Genomic DNA, 11,917 nt, shown 5'->3' on the forward strand with positions numbered 1-11,917 from the left:
AAGCTAATCAAAGACTAAATATAATAAAATAAAAGAAACTTCTCTTCTAAGTTAAAAAAATAAGGAACCTTCTATTCTAATTCTAAGTTGGCCCGTGGTCTTGTTTGTTGTTGCCCAAATGTTTATCTCGGCCCAAATATTTATTTCGTCTAACAAAACGAGGTGAGGTGTCTGAATCCACATACTAGATTTGTTTCATTATTTCTACAATGTATTTGAATATATGTTAGGACAAAACAAAGGGTTGATCCTCGATTATTCAGGTCACATGCCCTTGATTTTTTTCTCTCTCGAAGGTTTGGTGATGAACATCCTAATTTCATCATTGAAAGCTTTACAAAGTTTTGCACAACATTTCTATTTAGATCTATCCATAAATATGTATTTCTAATATTTCACATTTAGTTAGTCAAAAAATTCAAAAATATTTTCTTTAAAAAATATACTTTAAAAAAATGAGGAAATGATTCCTTGATAGAAGTAGGAAAAATAAATTTTGTATGGGATATTTCATTTTTGTCCATCCTCCATCATGATCACTATGACTCCTATAGTGTTGTTCATATTATATATAAATATTTTTATAATAATATTTCTTTTTAAATTTATTTATTTTAGAAAATAGTTTTCGCCGTATCGAAACATACCGCTACTGTGGCTTGCATGCAAATAAGTTATTAGTCCATAAATCTCAACAACATGAACACTGTCTCTTAGTATCTTTTCAAAGATAAGAGCGAATATTAAACACAGATATGATTGGCTATTTCTCTATTAAAGCATGCTGTAAACAATAATTACAATTAGTATTTTCCTTTTAATTTTGTTTAACGATGAAAAATGACTCAATGTTTCATTACCTTTTTAGTATCTTTACAAAATACTTCATGTTGCGTCCCATATTATGTGTGGTTATTTTTTTTTATCGTTTCAGAAAAAATATCATCTTTTCTTATTTGATAACTTTTTAATAGAGCTATTAATACGGGTTGCCCCAGCCCATCCGGGCTAGCCTACACGGACTTTGAGTTTAACAGGTCAGGACAAGCTGACCTATCAAAATGATGAGCTAAAAAATAGGAAATTACATGCCATAGAATCAAATATGGGTGGTTTTAGATATTTGACCCTAAATAAGAATGTCTTTGAACAATAGCCTTCCTTATGTTTTAATATACTAAAAGTACCATTTTACCCCTCCAATGAGTCTCTTCATTCCTTAAGAATTCCATAATCCATCCAAATTTCAAAACAAAAAAAAAACTTAATCACAAAAAATCATGGGTGGTGGATGAGCATTCAGAGCAGCGGTGAAAGTCACCGGAGTCACCGTCGCAAATAATAGATTCCGTTCTGTTACATCGGAGCATCCAGTTTACACCGCCGCACGTAACATCTTCCATCCGGTGTCCGTTTCTGCTATATCATTATCATCGAAAGATGTGAAGTCCGACGTTATCACGATTGTTAATGGCGAAGGCGGAAGAGAATTATCTGATGTGTCACCGATACAAAAAGTGGTGGTGGAGTTTAACGACTGGGAGATGGTTGGTGGAGAGGAAGAAATGATTGTTAGTGTTGGTGAACCGTTACAGAGAGTTGTGTTTGGTGGTGCTCAGTCTCTTCAGAAAGCTACTGAAGCTACTTCTGATCTCATACACGCTCTCAAAAAGTATGTGATTTACTATGCTATTGCAATTTACAGTACTTTATGTATAATTTTTGTAGATAATATCTACATTTTATGTATAGAATAGTGAATTAATTAAATTCAATTTAGGTTAGAAGATTAGTCAGATTGTTTCTCGTTAAACAAAATGTGATAAGTGAACGGAGGGAGTAGCATTATATCTAACTTTTGCAATTTAGTTTGTTAGTGCAACTTATACATCAAATATGATAATTTTATATTTGAAATAGTGAATTAATATAATTCAGTTTAGTTTTGAAGATTGGTTAAATTGATTCTCGTGAAATGAAACATGACATGTAAAATAGAGTGGAGGGAGTAGTATCTGTTGTTATTGTTGATTTTGAAGTATTGCTTTGGGTGTGTCTGTGTTTTATAATCATAAAAATTGAAGTCTTTTGTAAAACTTAATAGTTTTTGAGTGATTACTTAGTTGATTGATTCGATCGACTAATAAAGTTGTAATTTTTAATGAACACATATCTCAATTATTTGCTCAATCAATTTTTGTTCAGTAGAGTAAAATGAGACATGTTGCAGCAAACTTTACAATGTTCAATTTAGTTTCATAGATCATTTAAATTTACTCGAGTGAAACGAAACTTACTAAGTAAAAGTGAAGAGTCTCAGTTGATTGATTTGATTGACGAATAAAGTTACAATTATAATGAACATGCTTTCTCAATTGTCTCCCAAAGAAAAATTTTGCTAATTAGGATAATAAGAGATGTGTTGTACTTGCAAACTTGCAATGTTCGATTTGATGTTGCCTTATTTTAATGTAACTTGGATTAGCCCAATATGAACTGAACTTTTGAAAAGGAGCTACCTCTTAAAACTCATAGCAAATAAGCACTGTGGGAGTTCATATATATTAATCACAAGGAGTTGAGGCATTTTTGTTGTTAAGGGATATTGGATTAATTGAAAAAAATGGGTATTTTCAACTTATTGTGTCATAAAATATCATTCTCATTAGTATTGTAGTTGGGTGACATTGTCAGAGTCAAAATGCATTTTTTATGTGACAGTGTCAGTGAAGATAGAAACTTAAGTTTTGGACTTGGAATAGATGAAAGAGATAAGAAAATGTTCTTATCTATCTAGCTATTGTTCTATTCTTAATATTGAAATGTTTAGTCTTTTCCTAATACTTTCATCAATATTTAACCTTTAACCCCTAAAAGGCTATTGGACGTTGGTTGCGGTATATACTTCTCAATGTTACTCTGCGTACATATGTTTATTTGTTCTAATAGATGATGTGAACGACTACTCACATAGTGTCAATTCTAAACTTTTCTTAAATTTACAAGGTATATTTGTCTGGATCTGCTAATAAAGATGGTGGATCTTGTGTATCCGGCTCGAGCTCATCACCCTTCTCCAAATCTTGTGTTGTCAGCGAGATTGTAGTCACAAAGTCTGCGCCGAAACATGCTATGCAGGCATTTATGTTTCTAAATTAAACTCCTGCTTCTCAGGTTTTCTTCTTTATCATTTATGTTTACATGTTCTCTTAGTTTGCATATTCTATCTAGTGTTATATGTTCATGTATTTGAAACTAGATATAGCAATTTTTTCTTTTAATCCTTTAGTATAAACCCTTACTAGGGGTGAGGAACGGATATGAATATGTTTAATTTGAACAAGTGAAAAGATCCAGTTAACAAAAACTGAACTAAATATTATAGTTGCAGCATAAAAAGTGGAACTACTGTATAATAAGCTATCCCCTAATCCACTTGTGGCATCTCCTCAAACAAGGACTATTTTTTTTGAATTACGAGTGACTGTGAGAATTTAGAACTCTTTTTCCTTGTGATTTTGCAGAATGGTCATTTGATTTTTCTTTAGGTACCTCTTTCTAGATGTTGACATCTGTAGAGGAGATATATCTAAGTTGAGTCCAATACTAATCTGTAACATAGTTAGATTTCTTAAGAAGCAGCAGCATTTCAATGTCAAGATAACTCTTTGTGGTGTCAAGTGTATAGTCCACTGTTATATCCAATTCTATTGTTTAGTGGATGGATGGTGTTAATAGCTTTCTTCATTCACATTTTAGCTTGAGGCATGAGCATGAAGTGGCTTAGATGGATTAGGCGTTGTAGATCTAAAAGTCATCTGAAGTAATTTTTTATCCATTTTCTTGGATTTAATGATGTTGCATCCCAGTGGATACTCCTAATAACTTGATGAGCTCTTAGGAGTGTGGTCTTAGTAGTGTTTAGGGGTTACAAGTGTGCCAGGTTTGCTAATGTTGATTCTATTTTTCCCCCTCCTAAAGCGTTGTTGCTTCAATTACTTGTGACCCAAATATGTGGAATGCGGTAATGTAAAATCCAGCCCTTCAAGAATTCCTCGACTCACAGAAAACCAGTGAGAAATCTATGTCCTTGATTCTACTCAAATATTTCATAATGGTCAAGCTTCTTACTACAATACCATTTTTGTAGGTGCATCATTCCCAGACCCGGATCACAAGATAGATAAATCAGTTGCTGATGCTGATTCCTTTTCTCAGTCATCTTGAAGGAGTGCGTCTTCCAAATCTGAGGCAGAAGAATCTAAATTCGGGAACTTTTTTACAGACTTTTTGTAGAATGTTACACGAATAGTAACACAAACTGTGGTTGATATGATAAACAGCTTGTCAGACTTCTTCAACAATCTCTTTACAGGCAATAAGGTTTTCTTTAATGCTGATGGAAGTGCTAAATTAGGCGCAGTGGAGACGGCATTGGGAGCATCTTTCATGGGCTTGGAAGTCATGGTTATGATAGTGATTGTCTAAAAATGCGTTCAATCATGGTGTCTTCATACTTATTGCTATTTGAATTCATCGAAGTTACATGACCAAGTGTTACAATTTCTTCTGGAATAGGTATTGAGGATTTTGTCAAAGGTTTTTGGTCGTGCAGGGATGCCAATGACTTGCTGAAGAGACTTGTAAATAAAATAAAGTCATTATAGACAATGCTTATGTCTTAGTTTCTTGGTTTTGTCCTCTAAATGACAGCAAAGTTAGATTTGTTACAGACATTATATACTTTGGGTACTTGTTGCAGACACAAAATCCTCTGATTTTTCAACTGTCTTCGTATTTGGCATCTTGCTAATAAATTTATCCTTTAAGTAAGTTTTGATGGCAGCGATGGCAACTGTAATCTCCATAGTTTGAAAGTTTTTATCGTGATGTTAATTCTCTTCTCTTTGGATTGAAGAACATCGTGTGTGTGTGTATGTTGTGTGCGCGCGCTAGGGTGTACAAGTAATACATCTTCCCAAAAATTTATACTGCCAACACTGAGCTGCTAAAATAGTTCAGTTTTGTGCCACAAAAAGGTATAGTTTATTCCTCTAGTGCTATATATTTGAACTTTTCCATGGAAGATGTTTTGGTACTGTTGATGTCACATAAGCTGAACTTTGGGAGAAGATAACAAACATTTAATGCTTCATTTCCTTTGAATATGTTGTATTCTATTGAACCATTGCATTCAAATGTGTTTTGTATTAAAAGCTACAAAGCTAAGTTATAGATATCAAACTATACAAGTATTTTATGGCACATATTGTACAAAAAATGACAGTTGAACCACCTTTGATGCCTAACTGTAGCCTCTAGGGCAAGTGTTGTAGATCATCTGTCGAATCATTGCAGAATAAGCTAGTGTCAACTCTTTCCCATGAGGCATAACTTGTTCCTTTGGGGTGTAAAAATCTTGCCTCTTCGACAAGACTTATAAATTATCTACTAAATCATCACACACTAATCTAGTATCAACGCTTGACCATGGGACATAACTTGTTCGTTTGTTGTATTAAGTTTTGCCTCTAGGGCACGAGCTGCAGATCATCTTCCAAGTTATTACACGCTAAGTTAGTGTCAACTCTTGCCCATAGGGCATAACTTGTTTCCTTGGGGCTTAAGTCTTACCTCTAGAGTAAGTGTTGTAGATCATCTGCCGAATCATTGCAGAATCAGCTAGTGTCAACCTTTACTCATAGGGCACAACTTATTCTGCATCTTGCCTTCAAGGAAAATCTTAAAGTGTATCCCGTGGAATTATTCACATCATATCTCTTGGGGGTGTAGTCCTTCCACGAATACTGTTAATATGATATATTTCTATACATTAATATATAAGAAAATTTAACATGCTAAATAATTTTTATAAACAATCAATAAGAAGGTATTGAGTTAAACACTTCACCACAAGTTAAAAATTCATATAAATAAGAAGGCATTCATGATTGAAAGTCAAAAGTACTTGTTACTAACTAAAATAGGGATAAAAATCCTATTATAACTGCTATTTTGATCCAATTTCTCAAATAAAATGTAAAACTAATCATGTTTTCTTATTTTTCTTTCCGTATCTTCTTGCATATGGATGAAGGATAGGAATATAGTGACAATTTGATCTTTTATGCCAGTTCTTTTGCATCTCAAACATCTATAATTATTTCTTGAAGATTTTATTCTGCAAAGATATCTGGATGTTTATCTTCTCCCAAGCAGAACCTTCTTATCTGCGGGGTTTGTGATCAGATCCTTTATGCTATCTAGGACAATCCATGATACTGTGCTTCCAACTGGTAGGATTTCTCCCTGGTATGTTTTTAGCCAAGACTGTCTTGAGAACCAATAAGAACAATAGCTAGACTTGTTCATATGTTTACTCTCTATCGCTATAATTGCATGGGTGCATGCTATCTCATCTGTTTGAAATACCAAGCATTGACAAGTCCTGCTCTTTAGGTCTATAATATATTCAACTCCTTTTTCTCTTACAACAAATCTTGTTGCATTAATGGGGTCCACTTGTAAATAAAATGACAAATAAATGACAACTTCTAGTGAAACATCTAGTATATGAGCAGAATCGGGCATACAGAGCAATCAACCATACATAGGAGGCAAATCTTGAGGCAACCAAAAAACAACTACAATCAAGCATATAACATCAAATCACAATCTAATATTGAACTAATAAAAAATCTAATGATAAGTGACCAATAATAAGGAGTAACAATTAAGGTTCTATTTAAAAATAGAAGAGAATGGCCAATATAGGGGATAGTTAGAGTTTTGATGTTTGGCTTGGTCAGGGAAAGTGTAGGAGAAGGATTTGTCATCAAAGGAATGAGCTTTCAAAGTCAAATTCCCTGTATTATATGAAAAAGATAGAACCTTGGTCAGGAACAATAGCTGATTCAATATTGATGCTTCCAACATATGAGCAAGAGAATCAGCTACAAATAAACTGAGATAAAATAGCTATTGCATCTAATCTAGGAGTAGAATCAACTATGATAGTGAAACATCTAGTATATGAGCAGAATCATCCATACAGATCAATCAAATATACATAGGGGACGAATCTTGAGACAACCAAAAAACAGCTACAATTATGCATACAACATCAAATCACAAATGATACGTAACTATGAGCAGAAGCAACAAAACACATATTTCGCGTGAGAATCTCAAAGAAATAAAAAAACTAGCAATAAATCATAAATAACAGTAAACCAGCTATGTATAATCTGCAATAATAAAATAGTAACAGTATATTTCCTTATTATCAAAATACAATTTCAATTACTTACTTTCAATTTCAAGGCGACTTGAATCTTGTCAGTTACCTCCACTTCCGCCCAACGTGTGATGTCATGAAAGTTGCCTTGCGATTATATTTTTCTTCCATAAAACAAACTTTGTAACTTGTTCTGAATGTAATCGATCAGTCCCAGTATTGGTAGTTGCCTGGCTTTTCTCAATACCATATTTATGGACTCCACGTTATTAGTCGTAAGCATATTGTACCTTCTGTTGGTATGAAAAGAACGATCACATCTTTCTGGTTCTTCTTCTTTCAAGTACTCCACAGCAACTTTGTTGACTTTTTCTATCTCATCAATCAAAGTATAAAATTTAGTTTGTTTATATGTTGTTGCTGCATTGTAGAAGAGTGATAGAACCACATCTGAGAAGTATTTTTTCTTAAATTCTTCTCCATGTGATAGATGCATATCTCGTGCTGACACTCTGGATAGACATTTGCAATGGCTGGATGATGATCTGATAGAATAGACAATTATTCACGTACCCCAATTACATGTCTTAACTGATTGAAGAACCAGTTATAAGACTCATTATTTTCTGAGTCTGCAATTCTAAAAGCCAAAGAAAATGTGTTGTTGTTTCCATCCTTTGACACTGCTATCATGAGGACACCACGATATTTCACCTTAAAAAATATTACATCACCATTATTACCGGTCTATAGTTGATCCATCTAATGATTGAAGCGCCATAAGCAAAGAATGCATATTGAAACCTGCATTGAGTAAAAGAATATTAGTAACAATTTGCATTTGATGTTTATAATCAGAGTACAATAATTTTCTAAACTAAGTCTTGTCCATGAGGTAAAAGTTGCATCTATGTTAATAATCTAATCAGTGCAATTAAAGAATAAACTTTTACCTCTTGGGCAAAAGTTTTCAACTTCAACAGGATAGCATTTATACAACAATTTTCTAAACCAAGTCTTGCCCATGAGACAAGAGTTCAATCTATGTTAATAATCTAATCAGTGCAAATAACAGATAAAATTTTGCCTCTTGGGCAAAAGTTTTCAATTTTAACAATTTTCTAAACCAAGCATTGCCCATGAGGCAAGAGTTCCATGTATGTTAATAATCTAATCAGTGCAAATAAAGGATAAACTATTTCTTCTTGGGCAAAAGTTTTCAATTTCAATAATTTTTTAAACCAAGTCTTGTCCATGAGGCAAGAGTTCCATCTATGTTAATAATCTAATCAGTGCAAATAAAGGATAAATTGTTGCCTCTTGGGCAAAAGTTTTCAATTTCAATAATTTTCTAAACCAAGTCTTGCCCATAAGGCAAGAGTTCCATCTATGTTAATAATCTAATCAATGCAAATAAAGGATAAACTGTTGCCTCTTGGGCAAAAATTTTCAATTTCAATAATATAGCATTTGCACCTGTTCTCATCGTCTCTCTTTATGTTTGTGTACGTGTCTGGGTTGTTTTCTTTCATCAAGTGAAGATATGATGACAACCTATTGTAGTTCTCTTCCACGGTTCCTCTTATCACCATATAGGCATGTTGTATCACTCTCCATCCTTTGTTGTAGGATATGATGACTTCGTATTTCCTTCTCATTTCATCTACTATGAAGTTGGGTGTGATTACATTACTAAAGTCATGTACGAGCTCTAGCATATAGTCACATATGACCTTTGATGTTTCATTCTTGTGGTCGGACGTTATGAATTCAACGGAGCAACTGTGAGCCTTTTCATATGCAGAAACCTGAAAGAGCAAAGAATCGGCAATCTTTAAGGCATGAAACTGCCACACGTAATTGTCGTCTGAACATCGTAGTGAATATCTTGTTGTGCTTGATTTGATAACCTTAAATTGGATATTGTGCATAATTGCAATATTTGATATGCACGTCATCATATTTTGTTTGTCAATGAAAATCGACTTGACATTTACCTCAATCAAAGAGGCATTGTGTCTCAAGAGAGTAGTCTCGACATCAAGTATCCTCTTCTTTTTTGGCGTACCCTCTTAATCTTGGATAGATTAGCTATTTTAGCCTGTAATATTTGTTCAATAACCTGTAACTCGTTATTTCTATCAATACTTATTTCTTTTCCATCCATTCCAAGCACAACAATTGTGAAAAATAAAACAACAAAAGATTAGTAACAATTTAATTTAGAGTATATACTTTCAACAAGTAAAATCATTGAAGAGTAAGGCATAGTTAACTATTTCCCATGGGGCATCTCTGTCAGAGTCTTTCCTCTAGGGCAAGAGTTATAGGTCATCTGCCAAATCATTACAGACTATGGCAGTGTCAACTTTTACCCATGGGGCATAACTGTCTCAGTCTTGCCTCTAGGGAAAGAGTTATAGGTCATCTTCTAAATCATTACAGACTAAGGAAGTATCAACTCTTGCCCATGGGGCATAACTTGAAATGTATGGCAGAATCTGAAGATGCCAAAATTGCACTTGAAACTGCTGAATAACACACACTATAGGGGTGATTCTGAGAGGGTTGTTTACTTTAGAGCTATATTGTAAGTGATACAATATAGTTTATCAACTCAATACTCTTATAGTATGTCCTTGAAAGAGAATGATGTACTGACTATTATTGAGAAGTAGAGCAATATTGAAGAGAGCATGCTACAATAAAAATTCAGGGCTTTGTGTATAAGCTTGGTGATTCAAACCCCATGTATTTTAGTGCAGTTCGACTCAAACATAAGGCATCTAAATGCTATGATAAATGCTTAATTGTGTGAACATCTCATCGAAAAGCTTAAGATATTAGAGATCAAACTTTGAATACTTCATTATATATTTTTAAGCAAACACAACAAGTCAAATTGGTTTCACAGCATTAATCTGCATGTATACAGATTTTCTAATCATATTAATTTAACGTTGCAGGTCAAATGCATATAATCGTGGCATCGTAAGAGGTCATTATGAACACGTCAATCAGATGGGACATAGCTTCAACACTGATAGATCAGATTGTAAGGCGAAATGTGTTGATCATGTTTATGAGAAGCAGAGCCACCATTTTCAACATTCTAGACAATCAAATCTCCATTTGTATAGAAATGATTTATACGATGATACTGACAAGAACCACCCAATACATGATGAAGAAGATGACACTCCAGCTCCTAAGTAAGTTGGATTACTAAGCTTGTTCAAATACTCAAACAAGTTGGATATAGTACTATTATTATTGGGTTATATTAGGGCTCTAATAAATGGAGGATCGCTTCCTTGGTATTCTTATCTTATTGGTAATTTTGTAGACAAAATTTCTCTAGACAAAGACAAAGACCAGACGATAAAGGATGTGGGAACAGTAATATATACTTAAAATTTTATTGTATGCTTCCAAAGCTCTCAGTTAATAACCCCTTACCCTTCCATACCGCTAGCAGTAAAAAGAGATGAATTCATGAATACTACTATCCTAAAGTAGACATAACCAATACTACTGTAGTTAAGAAAAGATGAAGAATTAAATATGATGCGTGTTCAACAATGAAGAATTTTTTTAACATGAAAAAGTTGTATAATGCAGTGAACTGTACAATAGTAACCTTGTTACCTAAAGTGCCAAATACTACTACCATTAGAGAGTTTAAATCCATTGCTTGTTGCTCTATGTTATACAAACTAATAGCTGCGGTGATTTCTTTTAGAATCAATAATTTAGTGCTTCTTTACTCTCTAAACAGAGTCTGCATTCATCCGAGATGGAAAACATAACCTTTGCCTCCAAGACCAAACTTTGCAACTACTCAAACACAATTATAATTACAATAACAAACTCCTCACAACCTGTTCGACACAATTCCTCATCATCTTTTAATGCTAATTATACCACTAGTTTGAAATACTTGGAACTAATTTCTTGTACCACTTTGACCTTATATGTTTGGCCTTCCCAAAATATGTTACGATCAATGTTAACTCCCATATTAACGTCCTTTCCTTCCAAGACCGACCCCCCACAACTACTAAAACATAATTATAACCACAACAACAAACTCCCCATAACCTATTCGATGCAATTCCTCAATGGTAAATATTTTACTACAACAACAGTATATCCCAACTTCAGCTTACATTCACCTCCCCAAAAATCAAATCAATATGCCAATTATATAACAAGCTAAAATTACCACAATGCATCAATAAGCTAAAATTACCACAATGAATTTTGAGGATGAATTTCATACCTGAAGAACCCTTACGGCTCGATTCTGGAATTTGGAAGAAATAGATTTAACAGTGAGTATTTTGGCAGGAGATCGATTCTAAAATTTGGAAGAGACAGAGAAAAAAAGAGGTTTAACGACAAATATTTTGCAGGAGGGTATTTTCATCCAAGAAAATATGATTTAACAAGTTAAGGATATTTTAACAAAGTCTTTTTATTCAGGGCTAAAATTTGAAAGCCACCCTAATTTGGGTCTATATTTGAGAATAGCCAGCCAAAAAATACCAAGTCCACACCATTATTCTGTGGGCTGCGGGTTTCATGAACCAGCCTATTTTAAAAAAATAATATTTTATAATTTAATTTTAGAATATTAATAAACATAAATATTATCAGACAATATTACATAGTGTTTAT

The 11,917-nt window shown here is 33.5% G+C and overlaps 1 pseudogene; it reads left to right on the top strand.

The window, feature by feature from the left end:
- Positions 1–1,280: 1,280 nt before the first annotated feature.
- Positions 1,281–4,635, top strand: LOC107868848 (annotated as a pseudogene).
- The last annotated feature ends 7,282 nt before the right edge of the window (positions 4,636–11,917 follow it).

This window comes from Capsicum annuum, chromosome 4 (genome assembly GCF_002878395.1).
Source record: "Capsicum annuum cultivar UCD-10X-F1 chromosome 4, UCD10Xv1.1, whole genome shotgun sequence".
Taxonomy (NCBI): domain Eukaryota; kingdom Viridiplantae; phylum Streptophyta; class Magnoliopsida; order Solanales; family Solanaceae; genus Capsicum; species Capsicum annuum.